We start from the raw sequence: 16754 nt of genomic DNA, 5'->3' as shown, positions 1-16754 counted from the left end.
AGACGTCGGCTCCCCCGCCCCCCCCCCCATGGGGCCTCCCGGCGCCCCGGTAAAGTCCCGGGGAGGGGGGAAGTGCGCACCCGGGAGGGTCCAGACGCGGCGTGGCAGCCGACGGCGGGTCCCCGTCCCCGTCCCGTCCCCGTCCCGTCCCCGTCCCGTCCCCGTCCCGTCCCCGTCCCCGTCCCCGTCCCCGTCCCATCCCCGTCCCCGTCCCCGTCCCCGTCCCCAAGCTGTACTGCTTTTAACCCTCCTTGAAAGGCTGTAACAGCTTCCGGAAGAGGAACTGCCTTTGAAGTGTGGGCAGCGTTTCGGTGCCTCTGACTGCCCCATCTCCTTTGATGTGGAATGACACCCGGCGGCAGAGGCTGGCCCTGGGGACCAGGGCATCAAACACCACTCCCAAGTTCACCTCCAGCAGGACCCACAAACCGAAGGGAAGGGCGGACTAAGATCCTCTAGAATCTTACATTTTCCCATTTCCTGCTGCTTTTTTTTTTTTTTTAAATCAATATAGTACATGTTTTTCAAAGGTATCATTCAGTTCTCCATGCCTCTGAAATGACAGTGAAAAACCTTGGATTCACATGCTCTACCTGCATGATTTCATCTAATCCTCACAACCACTGCCTCTGGCTGGTGGTGTCACCCACTTTATAGGTGAGGAATTGAAAAGTCTAGGTTCACATAGCTGCCCCATGGAGAACCTGCCTTCCTTTTTTTTAAGTTATGTATGTATGTATGTATGTATGTATTTCTATGAGAGAGAGTGAGTGAGCATGAGCAGGGGAAGGAGCAGAGGGAGAGGGACAAGCAGACACCACCCTGAGCAAGTAGCCAGACATGGGGCCTGGTCCTGTGACCCACGAGTTCACCACCTGAGCTGAAACCAAGTCAGCCACTCAACAGACTTAGCCACCCAGGCTCCCTGAGAACGTTTCTTCTTAAGCACGTCCTCCACTAACAGTTAACTGGATGAATCAAATGAATCACATCCCACAAAGCACAACAGTGCCTGGCACACAGTAACTGCACAGTGAAAAGTTACTGATTTTTTTTTGGATCACAGTTATTACAAATAATAACCATAAAAGTTCTGTCTATCATGATGGCAAGTTGTACAGGATCATAGGCAGCAGACCTTGATACATTCTTTCAGAAATGTTCAGGGTTTTGTTTTTCCCTGGTTAGAGCTATCTCTAAATGGTATTGGGAGTTGGACTCCAGAGCAAGTTGCTCCAAGACAAACTGTACTCTAGTTTTCCCACAGAGATTTGCTCCCAGACCTGATCCACTATGCTTCCTTCCCAACTGGAGACCTTTAGCAAAAACATGCTGTTCAGACCTCAGCTGGGTGCTTTGATGCCTATGAGTTTAAAATGGAATGGAATGTGTGTGTGTGTGTGTGTGTGTGTGTGTGTGTTAATGACAAGGATAAGGTAACTTGACTTTGTCCTAAAATTTCACAAAACATATCAACATTATTCACCAGATCATTTACTTTTTTGGAAATGGGTTTTCTTTTTTAAAGAGTTTATTTATTCATGAGAGACACAGGGTGAGAGAGAGGCAGAGACATAGCAGAGGGAGAAGCAGACTCCCTGCAGGGAGCCTAATTCGGGACTCAATCCCAGGACCTGGGATCATGACCTGGGCCAAAGGCAGATGCTCAACCACTGAGCCACCCAGGTGCCTGTTCTTCTTCTTGTTGTTTTTACAAACAAATGTCTTAAAAGTGCTTCTGTGGGGGTGGGGAGGTCCTGAAGGCACTAGGAAATCATCTGAGTAAGGCAGTGCAGTGGAGGATGTCCTGGAGACGGATGTGCCCTGGGAGCCCCGGGGATGACAGGTGAGCTGGCCCCGTTGCTTGGCTGTTAGCAGGACAGGACGGGGAGGAGGCAGGAGCCACAGAAACACTGCTAACGGAGCACTGTAAGGCCTGAATGAGGCCTCACTTTAATCAGAGGCTGGGGGGAGGCCTAGCACAGCCAGGCTTTTGCTCTTAAAATGGAAAGATGGAGGAAGGTATCAAGGGGTTAACACATGGTAATAAGAAAAAAAATAATGACAAATGGTATTTACTGAACACCTATCACGCTGTAGACACTGTGCTAGGGGCTTCACATGCTTCTCATCACTTAGCCCTACGAGGTGGGTTACAGTTATTCCCAGTTCCCAGCCAAGGAAGCAGCTACAGGAAGGTTAATTTGCCCACCGTCACCCAGTTGGTAAGTGGCCAAGCAAGGGCTCCCGCTCATGCCCATGTCACTCAGACACATGGGGAAGGAAGTGTTTTGCCCCCCCCCCCCCCCCCGCTTTTTTTTTTTGCTGAGATTGGATTCACAAGTTCTTGTCCTGGGGAAAGTTCAGGATTTCTTGGTCTGAATCTGAGGGGAAACTTTTGAAAAGGGGTTGGCTGAATCAGAGGGAGGGGAAGAAGAGCTAAGGGTCCACCGGCCTAGCAGGGATCAGTGAGAGGAACCAGGACAGACGACGCAGTGGGATGACGCTGGGACTGGCCCCATTGCTGGGGGAGCAGGAGTGCCTTTTAGTGGTGTGTGTTCAGGGGAGGACAAAGAGAGATGGGGCCTTTGCCGAGGCCGGCGGGAGCCTCTAGAGGAAGGCAAGCATGGGAGTCAGGGTCTCATAGGAAGGTGTCCACAGTAAGAGGTGGGACCTGCAGGGTGGCCAATTTGTTTCAAAGTATCACCCTGCCTGGATAACCCAGCTTTATGGGTTGAATTGTATCCTCCCACCCAATTCATAGGTTGAGGTCCTAACCCCTGAGACCTCAGAATGTGACTTTACTTGGAAATAACTTCATTGCAGGTGTAGTTGGCTAAGTTAGAATGAGGTCCTCCCAGAGTAGGGTGGGTCCCAATATGCCTGGTGTCCTTACCAAAAGGGGAGATTTGGACACAGACACACACACACAGGGAGAACGCTGTGTGAGCATGAAGGCAGAGATCAGGGTGGTGTGTCTGCCAGCCAGGGAAGGCCAAAGATTGTTGGCAAACCACCAGAAGCCAGAAGAGAGGCCTGGAACAGATTCCCCATCACAGCCCTCAGGGAAAGCAACACTGCCGCTGCCTTGAGCTCGGGCTTCTGGCCTCCGGAGCTGTGAGACAATACATTTCTGCTTTTAGGCCACTCGGTGTGCGGTACTCGGTGCACAGTACTCTATGGCAGCGGCTTTAGCAAGGTGATACACATGGCCACACATCGGTCAGGTGCCCTGGGGGCTGTAGAGCCCCTCAATTTTTGAAACCTTGCTTTGTAGCAGCTGAGAAGACCTGTTTTGTTTTTAAAGATTGTGTTTATTTACTTGACACAGAGAGAGAGCGAGCACAAGCAGGGGGAGCAGCAGGCAGAGGGAGAGGGAGAAGCAGGCTCCCCACTGAGCAGAGGCTCCATGTAGGGCTCCCATCCCAGGACCCTGGGATCATGACCTGAGCCAAAGGCAGATGATGCTTAACCAACTGAGCCACCCAGGTGCCCCGAGAGGACCTGTTTTATACAAAAGTATCTCCTCTCTCTCTCTCTCACACACACACACACACACACACAGAATGATACATGTACGCAGTTTAAAAGTTAAGTGGAATAAGTACATATTTATTGTAATAAAAAGTAACAACCACCTTGTCTTTTGTCTTGGCCTCTCTCCCCAGGAGGAAATGACTCAACAGGATAGCCTTTTTTTTTTTTTTAACCTCTATTTTCCTAATATTTCCTATTTGTTTATATTACTAGTTTTCTTTTCTTTTCTTTTTTTTTAAGCCTTCCATCTCTACTTTTTGATGTGAGGTTGACATTATTACTGACCAGTGTTTTTTTTTTTTTTTTTTTTTTTAGATTGTATTTATTTATTAGAGAGAGAAAACAAGGAGGGGGAGTGACAGGCAGAGGGAGAAGAAGCAGGCTCTCTGCAGAGCAAGGAGCCCTACATGGGCTCAGTCCCAGGGCCCAGGGATCACCCCCTGGGCCAAAGGCAGACGTTTAACCAACCAAGCCACCCAGGTGCTCCTATATTTCTTGATTCTTCAGGTTTGGACATTACCTGTTGACTCCCACCATGGTAGCTGAGGAGCTAGCCCCCTGCCATCTCCCCCTATTACAACATTTGATGAAATGGGCAGCTCTCCTGCGATCAGGATTAGATAGATACTGTTGGCCTCTGACCACGCTCCCTTCTCCACAACCCTTTTCTCCTGCTGGAATTAATAAGAGCTTTGTTTTCCTCACTCGCCTGATTTCCTTTGCCCCTCTATGTTCCCACATGCTCTCCTGTCTCTGCCGCACCACGAACAACAGTACTCCCTCTGCCTCGCATTTTTCCCTAGGGTCCTCTGGCTTCCTGCTGCGGTGTGGACAGGTGGCATAGGCTGCAGGTGCTGGGAAGGGGGAGGAGCTGTCTTTCAGATGTGGCAGCAGCTTTCTTGTTTTTTGAGGTGGATGTTTCAATCCACCTTTGGGGCAACATCTCTCTTTGTTCATGAAGGCCGCCAGGACAGACAGGTGCATTCTCGTTGTCCTAGGGGAAGCCTCTGGCAAGCCACTGTTCATCTCACACTGCAGAGGTTCACAGTGCTGGTTTGAGCATGTTAATCCTCTGTCAAGATGAGCCAAGTCTGAATCCAGGGGATTGGACTGGAGAGCCCGCGGAGAGCCTAAACTCGCTCTTGGATTGGACTGGAGAGCCCACAAGAGCCTAAACTCGCTCTTGTGGAAATTGGTATTTTTGTCGGTTGGCTTCTTTTCTTGGGTTGGGGGGAGGAGGTGGGTGGAGATTTGCTGAAAGTTGCTTGTGGGAGATGCGGAGTGTACGAGGGTGGAAGGTACGTTTTCTGCACGTATGCACAGAATCAGCCACGGCTGGGTCATGCGGGGTTGGAGTGGGTGGGGCTCGAGGGCATGGAAGCCCCCCTCTCCCCCACCCCGGCCTGGAGCTTGACAGCCTCACCATGGGCAGTGTGCCATTAGCAGCGGTAGCCCTGAGGCTCCTAGTGGTGGTGAGGGGGCCATGGACATCATCCGCAGAAGCCAGGGCAGAAGGACCCAGTCACAACTGGGACAAATTGGGGGACCCTTTTGCTGACTCTCTGAAAGACCCAGGGGAGACATCCAGGGATGGGGTTGAGCTCCTGCCTTCACCTAGGGCCTCAGAATCACTGTGATTTGGAGTAACAATCTAAAAGGGATCTGATGTCACCCTGGGCTGCTGCAAGCTGGGTGCACATGTGTAATTTCTTCCAAGTGATTCAGGGAGATAGGCAGGGTATTTTTCCCCCTATTTTATGGATGGGGATTCAAAGTCTCAAAGAAGCATATGTCTTTTAGCAATGGAAATGGATTTAGACCCCAGGTCCAGTGCTTTTCTATTTCCACTGAATGCAAAATTCAAGTTGCAGGAAGGTACCAGGGGACATACTGGCCCTATTGTACAATTTACTGGTCCTCAGTATGAAGGATTTATTGCATTCAGTGTGGGTATCACATTTTAAAAGGAGCAAGAGTAAACTTGAGAACTCCCTGGACTTAAATAAGCTTCACGAAAACAGATCAAGTCTGTCCTTTTCAATGTTATATCCTGTTGCTCAACAAGACCTGGCACAAAGGGGGTGCACAATAATCCTTTATTGGGTAAGGGAATGAATCCCAGGGATGATGGAAGACCTGGAAACCAAGTCACGTAGGAAGTAGCAGGAGGAGCGGAAAGCAATTCAGGTAGGAGGAAGGCACAGGAGAGCTGTCTTCAAGTAGGAAAAGGCACAGTATGGAGGAGGGATGAGATTGATTTGTGTAAGCCCACAGCAAAGCGGAGACGAGCCCAGGGCGCAGGACGAGAGCCCATGGGCAAAAGTTACAGTGACACCTGCATGGGCTTAAACTAACAAAAAACTCTGCAGCAACTACAACTGTCAAAACTGAAAATGGGATGCTAGGATTGACCCTAGGTGCTAGCATTTCGTGAAGGCAGGGGCTCTGCTTTAGGAAGGAGGTTTTGCGGTGCGGCCTGCAGCCTTGGTGCTGGTGAGCCCCCGGGGACCCAGGTCTCCACTCGCTCCCATGTGAACAGGCTGCTGTGGTCTCCACTGGCCCTTCTGTCTGCCCCCCAGGAGGAGCCAAGGATCTCTGAGCCCCGTGAGGTGAGCCGGAGAGCACTGCAAGTGGTGTAAGCGTTGCCCCACCCCAGGGCGCAGGGCCGGCTAGTGATGGGGTAACTGGTGAGGCCAGCTGTGTCAGGAACTGCAGTACTGGGGCGGGAGGGGTGGTGGTGGTGGTGGTGGTGGTGAGGAAGTGCCAGAGGCCAGGGCCAGGTTGTGGGGAAAGGAGTGAGGACGATAGTAAGAATGTCTCTAGGGGCGCCTGGGTGGCTCAGTTGGTTAAGTGTCTGCCTTCAGCTCAGGTCATGATCTCAAGGTCCTGGGATCCAGCCCCGTGTGGGATCCCCGCTCAGCAGGGAGCCTGCTTCTCCCTCTCCCTCTCCCTCTGCCCCTTCCCCCCACCCCAATAAATAAATAAATAAATAAATAAACAAACAAACAAACAAACAAACAAATAAATAAATAAATTTTTAAAAGAATGTCTAAAGGAACCACAGGACTTGTTGGTTGATTGGAGGGGGGATGTGGGGGGGGAAGGACAGCAGGTTGAAGATGATCCCGAACCTTCAAGTCTGGTAGTTGTACACCCACAGAAGAAATTGGGAAGAAGAGATGTTTCTCTTACAGACAAGTTATCAGGGAGACTCTGTCCGCAAGGTGCCTTGGAATGAGCCCGGGGTCTGGGTGAAAAATGGAACCAGAACTGATGCAGTGTTTGGAACCCATCAGTGTAGACTGGAGACGTGAAACGTTGTGGGCAGAGGAGCTCTGAGACCAGGAGTTGGAGAGAGAGGATGGAGCCCGAAGAGCATGCATGCAAACCACAGTGTCCCGGAGCTCAGCGTCCCGGCTGCGGGCCCTCGGACACATTTCCAGTGACGAGAGTTATTAGCTTCCCATTGAGTACTCTTGTAAATAGCCCACCTACCCCACCGTCACCTCACAAGGCTGGGATCTGCCCATGGTTGTGCACCTGTCTGTTTCCTGCCCTCCGATTCCCCCTGAAAGTGGAGCCTGAGAAGGAGACTTGCAGGCAGGTCATCTATTCTGGGAAGTGATCCCAAGGAATAGGAGAGAGGACCAGGGAGTGTGAAAGAGGAAAGGGAAAGGTCAATCCGATTGGCTTTGGGTGTCCAGGGCTCAGTCTTGCTGGGGGGCCTTCCGAGGAGCCGTGGAGACCATGCCTAAGACTCGTTTGCCCAAGCGAAGGACCAGGAGAATATCCAATATCCACTGGTTCTTGTCTCCTGGTAGTTAGGGGTGTCCCACGGTGAGTGGGTTCCTGCAGGCTGTGGAGAAAGCCCAGGGCAGAGAGCAAGAGATACACGGGGCGACGAACGGCATAGGTGACACCTCGTGCAGCTGCTGGTCACTGCAGCAACAGCTGGAACAGAAAGAGGGCGTAAGGCATGAGGTCCCATCCAACATCACATGGGGGACCCCCCAACCCCACCCTGTGCTGAAAGTGTCAGGGACCAGAGTTCTCTCTAAATTTTCCCCTGAGGATCCCTGTATGCACCATAGGTGCTGGGCTCCTCTCACCTGCCTCTGGACCACCTCCACTGGGGCTGACCTTCTCCAAGGGCAAGTGCCTTTCTGTTGCAGCCTCTGCAGTCGAGATGGGTGCAAATGTGGTGGTTAGTTCAGCTTTGTTAGGAGGTAGACTTCCTTTTGGTTCAGGCTCATGAATCTGGGGACCAGTACAGCTCTCCCTACAACCCATCAGTCTCCCTGACGGCGAGGCTAAGAAGCTGCTTAATGCATTCTTGCTGACAGGTACCATCTCCCCACACCTTCTTCATCCCCGGCCCAGGGACTGGATCAGGAATGACGTGGCTGGAGTGACCACCAAGGGGCTGCTGACCTCCTGACAGAGGCCACGTGGCCTCAGGTGCTCCTCATCAGTGGGAAGAGGAAGGAAATGTCCTGCATTCTGGTCTCTTCAGGCAAGACTGAGTTTGTTGCCTTCATGGGAAACTCTTTAGTGAAGTCTTGAGGATCCCATTCTAGCTATTTCTATCACTATTGGATTCTAACCCCTTTATATTTACAGATTTGTTTTGGCTCACGCACACCACTAAGTGTATTTTTTGTGAGTTTCTGGGAATAAGGTTAAGTAGTTTTTTCCCCCTGACTTCTCGTGATTTTCAGTGATCCCTGTTTGGAGTTCACGATCATACAACCTCAGGGGTTTTCTGACGTTAAGGGAAAACAGCAGCTTGAAGGCTCAGGAAGTGGTTGGACTTTCGAAGTTCTGGAAATAGAACCTAGACATAGATATACAAATCCTCGATGAGCCTGAATTGGCAGCTTGGATGACGTGATCCTCCAAGGATTGAGTAATGCCGCTAGGCTGGCCTCCTGCCCCTGGAAACACAGCACACAAAGGCTTTGGGAATGAATGGAAGGCTGCTGGTCCTACCTTCTCAGGCCCCAGGTATGCATTCCAGGCCATACCAGTGGGGATTGTGCTCATGGCTTAGAGAAAATGATGGAAACTGTTCCTGATTTATATCATCTAGTTTAGATTCAGCTGCCACAATAGCAGCTTAAACCAGATATATTAAATTGCTTCTTGTGTACACAGTCCAGTTGTATTATGTCAGCTTCACCATCATCAGGGACCCAGGCTCTTTCCAGCATTCTGTCTGCCCTCCCTAGACTGTGTGCCTCATCCTTCGTGGTGCAAAATGACTGCTGGGGCTCCAGCCATCACACCTGACTTCTAAGCAGCAGAAAAGAGGAAAGGGAGAATAGCCTATAGCTTCTTTTAAAGAGACTTTCCTGGAATGAACCATACTATATTTTTGCTTACAACTCACCGGCTAGAACTTAATGGCCAGACCCAGCTGAAGGGAGGTGGGAAAATTAGTCCATTAACAGGTGTAATGCTACTCTGAATAAATTTGGGGTTCTGTTACCAAGAGGAAGAAGCAGTGCTCCTGTTGGATTGGGCAGGCATTTCACAGTTTCTATCAGAGAAAGCTGGACTTAAAAAAAAAAAAGCTGGACTTTGTAGCTGTGAAATAAACGGGTTATCAGGATTTGTAAATCACTTAACTCTCTGTGGGATGGGTCTGAGGCAGATCACTTTACTTCTTTGAGCTTCAGTTGCTTCAGTAAAAAAAGGAAAAAAAATTTGGGATGCCTAGAAGCTCAAGCCAGGACCTGTTCCCTTTTTCTCCGCTTTGTTGTGTTACCACGGATCCAGCAGTTCTGAAGCTCCATGGCCCGGGGAGAAACTCCAGGACCAATGGCGAGAAGTTTCTGGGTTTCTAGAGAAGCAAATAGAACAGGTTGTGTGGGCTCAGATTTCCATGGTTCTGGAGATAGAAACACACGTTTCTGTAATTCAGAAAACCCAGAGAGTGTCTGCTAACCAGCTTGGTAACACTATTGATTTTGTAGGTAGCCGGACACAACGAACTTTGGGATAAGGGCCAGGCTTGTCTTCCTCTTCTGCTATTTGCTGCTTGGTCTTCAGCCTCTCTGAGCCTCAATATGCTCATCTATAAAATGGGGATAATAAAGCCTACTTGGGGGGCTGCTGTGAGAAGTAAATATGATCAAGTACATGAAGCTTGGCCATGAGGAAGTGTCAGTCTACTTTGGTGTCATCTGTTGAGTGGAGGGTCCCACACCACCAAACAGAAAAGGTAAAGTGGAACAGCCTGGTCTTAGTGATTCAGCCAATCAGATCCCAAGGCTCAAGGTAAAAATGATGACACTGGACCCTGGAGCATCACCCTGACGGTTTCTGGGCTGAGCCCCTATCCTGTAGGGGTTTGGTATTCTTTCCAATGAGCAAGGCCTTAGAACCAACCAAATCCTATTTGTTGGTTTGTTGGCTATTTGTTGGCTATTGTTTACTTTCTGCCCTAAGCCTTTAATCTTTCCCTCCTTACTGGACTTCCCCCTCACCATCAACTACATATTCAAAGTCGTTCTCATCTTGAAACAAAATTCTGTGTCTAGGCAGCAGACTTTCGCTCCCAACGTCCTTCCTCCTTTTTACAGCCATAAACCTTGAACGAGTTGTCCGTGGGCTGCCTTTCTCCCCACCCGTGCTTTGCCGGCTCTCTGCGGGTCGGTCTGTGCCAAAGCTCTAGGCCAAGTCTGCTCTCGCCAAGGTCATGAGCATCCCCAGTGACCGGTTTTGGTTCTGTGGCCCAAGTGGCCCTAGTTCCTTTGACTTCCTGAGCTCACTCTTTAACAAAGAAGGTTCAGCATGTAGGTGTAAGTAACATGTATAAGTGGGGTGTGATCCCCAATATTTCGAGGCGATGTGGTTTGCCTATGTCTTTAAACTCTTGCAGGTTTCTCTCCAGAGCAGTCCTGTCCTGTTCCAAGTGGAAAAAGACTATTTTTTTTAAAAGATTTTGTTTATTTATTCATGAGAGACATACAGAGAGAGGCAGAGACACAGGTAGAGGGAGAAGCAGGCTCTATGAGGGGAGCCCGACATGGGACTCTGTCCTGGGTTCCCAGGATCAGGCCCTGGGCTGAAGGCAGGCGCTAAACCAATGAGCCACCCAGGCTGCCAAAAAAGACTATTCTTAAAGCCTGTAGATGCTTCCCAGGAATTACGGCATGAGGAACGTGGAGAGCACCAGCTCTGAGACCAGTGGCCCAGCGGAACCTCTTTCCAGCAGCCTCTCTTCTTGGCCGGCCTCCTGCTTTGTTGCTGGAGACCTTCTTGCTCCCCATGTAGAATTTCCTCCACATTCATTAGCTTTCCATGGTGCCAAGGTCCATCCCAAAGTCGCGTCTCTGGGGTCACCAGGGCACCCGGGCCCATGAAAAAACCCTGACCCAGTTCCACACTGGGTAGCTTCAATTCCCTTTGGAGTCAACCCCCCTAGTCAGGTGATGGGAGGCTGCTGGGGGATGAGCCATGGGCCCACAAGACACTTTCCAAACCAAAACACAGGCTACCCCTGGGTCTCTACCTCCAGCCTCATGGAACACTGTCAGAACTCTGGAGCCATTTGCTCTTTTATGGAGTGTGGTTTCATAGAATATTCTAGGCTTCCCTCCCCACCAGTAGCACCTGTGGATGGAGAATGGAGAGCTTTCCTAGAGCAAAACTTGCAGAGTTGAGGTTTGTTTGTCTTGTCTCCCCCTTACATTTATGTGGCCTTTCCTCAGCGTTAATCCCTCGGACCACAAACTTCCACTTGACACGCTCTCCTCCGCAGGCTGTTCCCACCTCACCATCCACTGTCTCTCCTCTGTCTCCTTCTGTGCCTGTTCTTCCTGTCTCCTCCTTGGGTGCCTCTTCGGCCTTTTCTTTTTTTCTTTTTTTTTTAACTTTTCTTTGAAAATATTTTCAGCCTGAGATGCCTGGCTGGCTCTGTCAGTAGAGCAGGCGACTCTTGATCCCAAGGTTGCCAGGTCTCATGTTGGGTGTAGAGATTACTTAAAAATAAAATCTTTAAAAATTATAATTTTATTTTATTTTTAAAGGTTTTATTTATTTATTCATGAGAGACATAGAGGGAGAGGCAGAGACACAGACAGAGGGAGAAGCAGGTTCCCTGCAGGGAGCCCGATGTGGGACTCAATCCCAGGACCCCGGGGATCATGACCTGAGCCAAAGGTAGATGCTCAACCACTGAGCCACCCAGTTTCCCCTAAAAATATATAATTTTAGACTTACAGAGATCTGTTGCACAGCAGTGTAAATATACTTAACACTACTCAATTGTACCCTTAAAAATGGTTAAGATGACAAATTTCATGTTATATATATATATATTTTTTAAACCACAATTTAAAAAAAGAATACTATTTGAAGGAATAGTTACATTGCAAAAGAGAGAGAAGGTAGAGATTGGAGGTTGAAGTTCTTAGGGAAAGAAATCTGTTTTCAATTTTGTTTAAAGAGTATTTAGCACTTAAGACAACCCCAGAATAGTTTCATATTTACAGAAAAGCTGAAACGAATGCCACAATGAATTCCAGTACACTTATACTCAGCTTCCCGAAATGTTACCATTTTCTCACATTTGCTATATCATTATCCATCTATCTGTCTGTTTTACCTTTCTTCCTGGACCACAGAGAGTGAATTACAGACATCATTCTCCTTTACCCCTAGATACTTCTATTGCTTTTATCTTTATCTTTCTTACACCAGTCAATGGTCAAACTCAGAAAAACACTGATGTAGTGCTATTGTCTAATCTATATTTCAAATTTTGCTAATTGCCACAGAGTAAGTAACGTTAGCTGTAAAATTTTTGAAAGACTTTTTTCTTCTGGTCCAGGATTTAGTTCAGAATTATACATTGAATTCTTTAGTTTTTATGTCTGTTCCTTAATATTCTTTAATCCAGAAAAATTTCTCAGCCTTCTTTTAAAAATTTTTTTTCTCTCTCTCTCTTTTTTTTTGTACTCTCTGCATCCAATGTGGGGCTTGAACTCACGTCCTCAAAATCAGTCAGAAGAGTCACATGCTCTTCTGACTGAGCCAGCTGGGTACCCCTCTCTCTGTCTTTCATAATCTTGGCATCTTTGAAGAGCATGGGCCGGTTATTTTGTAGAATGTCCTTCAGTGAGGGTTTGTCTGATGTTCCCTCACCATTAGATTCAGATTCTGCATTTGGGAGGAATATTACAGAAGTGATGTTGTGTCCTTCTCAGTGCTTCATACTCAGAGGCAGGTGACGGCTATTCGTCCCATTAGTGGTGATGGTAATGTTGATCATTTGGTCACAGTGGTCACTGCCAGGTGTCTCCATTGTAAAGTTACTGTTTTCCCATCAGATTAATAAGTATCACTTATGGGAGTTACTTTGGACTATGTGAATTTCTGTCTCCACATGCTGATCTTTCCTTGTCTCCATCATCAGCCTCTGCTCTTCCCATTCAACCATGTTCATGGCTTTGCTTTCTGCTCTCTTGCTGCTAAATCTCAGACCTCTGTCTCTGGCCAAGACAGCTCTTGGAGCTCTCTCCCAGGAGCAGTCCCTAGTGCTGCCCTTCCTGCCTCCCATTTCCCTGACCCCCTCCTCCTCTGTCCCCTGATGACAGTTCATGGCACCACCATGCTCCCATCCTGGACATTATTCTAGATGCCTCTCTTTCCCTCACACCTCGTGCACAATCCTAAGTCCCATTGATCTTATGCTCCCAGTACATTTTATTACTTCCTTGGTTGAGGCCATTATCATCATAGGCTTGGAATCCTGCCAGAATACCTCTTCCTGCCCTGGACCTTGCCTTCCTCTGATTCATTCTCCATCATGATGGTGGAACAAGCTTCCCAAAGTATGGATCTGAGCATGAAGAATAGAGCAACTGAGGTGGGTGTATCTTAGAATCCCTTAGTACCTTTCCATCACCCTCAGGATACCAACCAATTCCTTCTGGATGGTCAGGCTCTTCCTATGTCTCCAACTGCCCCAGTCATGTTGACAGTTTTCATTTCCCATTTTGAGTTGCTCTCTCTCTTTGAGTTTTCACACATGAGATCTGGAGTGCCACCTCCCACTTGGACTCATTCACCAGCTCTCGCTGCCATTCAGGATTCAGCTTAGACTCACCATGGGAGACATCCCCTGCACCCGTGAGCAGGAGTTATGTCCTTCCCAGGTGCTCCCTGTTACCTTGAACTTGCCCCCAACCCTACTGTGATGCAGTTTACATGGCTGAAACAAATTAGATCTACTTTGATGCTTCCTCTGAACTATGAGCTCCTCTAGTCCAGAAACCATGTCTTGCCCATTCCTTATTGGGAGCCTGAACTAACATATTATCTGGCTCCAAACACATGCTTTATCAACTTGTGAATGGATAAGTGGGTGAATGGGGTGGGGCAGGGCAGGGCAAATGAAAGCAAGACTCTGATATAGCAACAGGGTTTTGTTGATCAAGGGAAAGTAACCAAGATTCTGGTGACTCAGAGACTTGGGTTCTAGGAATGGGGTGGCTTGTTCTTGGAGTCCAGCTCTCATGGGCCTGGGACATCCTGGATGAACACCAGGACCAAGATGAGAGATTTCAGAGTACAAAAGACTGAATTAACACAGGACACTCATTGGATGTCCAAGGTGCCTGTGACCCAGAAGCTGGGTTTCCATGTTGCAAATGACTCCAAAGGAACAGGTTTCTAAGGCCCTGGGTGACTCAGATCGGGTTGGGCTTCAGAGCTCACAAAGGGGAAGTGATAGGTAAGAAAGCAATCAGCAAGGTTTCTGCCCAGGTGGCCAACCACATGGCTGAAACCCTCCATTGATTTGGCAGCCAGTTCAGCCTACAGTTGCCCAGGCAACCAGGGGCCAATCTGTGGTGCGGCTCGGCATGGTGCCAGGGACACTGTGAGGGACAGATGGGTGGACTCGGGCGTCGTCAGTGCTGCGGGGTGGCTGGCTGAGGGTCCTGGGGGTAGGACTCAGCACGAGGCTGGAGAGAGCCTGAAGAAGGCTGGAAACTCCCAGCAAGCACACAGGCGGGGGGCACAGGGAACAAGCGGGGGGCACGGGGAACAGACGAGACCAGAGATGTACATCAGCGCTGGCAGTTAGGGAAGCACAGACCAGAGCCAGGTGAGCCACTTGGAGCCAGGGGCCCCTGGTGCTAAAAGTCAAGAGGGGGAGCTAAGTAGAGACCAGGAGTGAGTGCACGGTGGGAATCGAGGTCAAAACATTAATGTCCTCATAAGAGCAGGGATCTCGTCATGACCTGGAACAGAAGCGTCACACAGGTCAGACTGAAGAGCCAGCAGCAGGAAGGTGATGCAAAGGTCAAGGTGATCGTGATCCCTTCGGCCCCGTTGGAGAGAGAATTCAAAGGAGAGGACTGGCCATGCATTTTTTTAGTTTATGTACCAGGATGAATGCCTACCTGGAGCACGAGTGGTGAAAAACTCACAAGGAATAATAAAGAGGTCAACGGTGATGGTAGCAGGCATCGTTGCTGCAGGCTGGCTCCCCAGCACCTCGGCCACCTGCCCTGGGGACGCAGGCAGCTTGCGCCTGGGATGGCCTGCCCAGCGCAGACCCAGGGCAGTGAGGGGCTTCCGTGGGGGGCCCAGGGGCCAGGAACTAACCTCTACCTGACTCGTGCTGAGAAGGCAGGAAGTGACTAAACCTGCCCCTAATCATCAGATATTTTTCTGTCTTGATTTTACTCACTACATATGTCGATGGAAGGCATTCAGAGCATGCGTGCTGGCAGTCTCAATGAGGCTGAGTTATGTAAGAGGGAGGAGAACCCGTTCGTTATATGTGGTTGGAGATGGGTGCAAAATGTTCCATCTGTTGAGTTTCTTTTCTCCCTGATGGCAGCGAGAACTGGGATGTAGGCACATCTGGGCAGTGCTGGCAGACGAGTGGAGAGGCCTGGACTGCTTACAGTCGGGGGCGGGAGCTGGAGAGGCAGGCGGTGAACCCCTACCACCGGCGACAAGGGACTCTGGACTCTGAGCCAAGGTCTGGGCAGGATGCCTCTGACACGTGCAGGATGGGCTGGTTCAGGGCTTAAGGATCGGGGGCAGGGAGACAAGTTAGAGAGCTGAGCAGGCCAGGCACTAGGTAGGAGGCAGGCGTGAGAAGGGAGGCCGTCGGCTTCTGCTACCATCGCACAGCCTGCCCGTGGCTCCTCGCTTGCTGGGGCATCAACCACGGCTCCTCTGTGTGGGTCTCAAGGCTCCTCAGCACCCACCACCCCCACTACCGCCACCATCGTCAACACCATGGTGGTCATCATCACCCAAGTGCCATTTACCGAGCGCTCCCCGTGGATGTAGTCACCCCCCTGACTTCTCACCAAACACTGCAGGGCAGGCACTGTTAATGAGGAGAAGGGGGCTCAGGGAGGGCAAAGGACTCGCCAAAGGTCACCGTCACTAGGTCATTACTAGTAGGTGGCAGAGGCAGATTTTGAATTCAGGTCTGATGGATTCTTAGCTCTATATGGTAGCCTAGAGGCCGGGAGCACCAGCTGTGGAAACAGACGCGCTAGTTGTGCGGCTGCGGGCAACGTAGTTTTCTCGACTGTAAAATGGGGATGATGGTGAGAACAGAACCACCTCCTAAGGTACGACTGAGGGGCGAGAAGCTATAAAATATAAGTACTTGATGAATAGGATCGCCTGAGGTAGCAAATAAAATGACAGGATGCTCACTTCAATTTGAATTTCAGATAAACAGTAGTTAATATTTTATTTATTTTTATTTTTGATTTTTATATTTTATTAAAATTTTTTTTTAATGTTATCTTCTTTTTTTTTTTTTAAGGTTTTATTTATTCATGAGACACACACAGAGAGAGAGAGAAAGAGAGGCAGAGAGAGAAACAGGCTCCATGCAGGGAGTCTGACGTGCGACTCGATCCCGGGACTCCAGGATCATGCCCTGGGCCGAAGGCAGGCGCTTAAACTGCTGAGCCACCCAGGCATCCCCAATTTTTATATTTTAAAATATTTTATTTGTTTGAGAGAGACAGAGAATACAAGCAAGGGGAGTGGCAGAGGCAGAGGGAAAAGCAGGCTCCTTGCTGAGCAGGGAGTCTGACGCGGGGCTCCATCCCAGGACCCCGGCATCATGATCCGAGCCGAAGGCAGATGCTTAACTGACTAGGCCACCCAGGCAGCCCGTGGATACAATTTTAGAACAAAAAGTCTTGCAATATTTGGGACATGCTTAT

The sequence above is a fragment of the Canis lupus genome, chromosome 15 (assembly GCF_048164855.1).
Source record: "Canis lupus baileyi chromosome 15, mCanLup2.hap1, whole genome shotgun sequence".
NCBI lineage: Eukaryota > Metazoa > Chordata > Mammalia > Carnivora > Canidae > Canis > Canis lupus.
Note: the sequence above shows the minus strand (reverse complement) of the source record.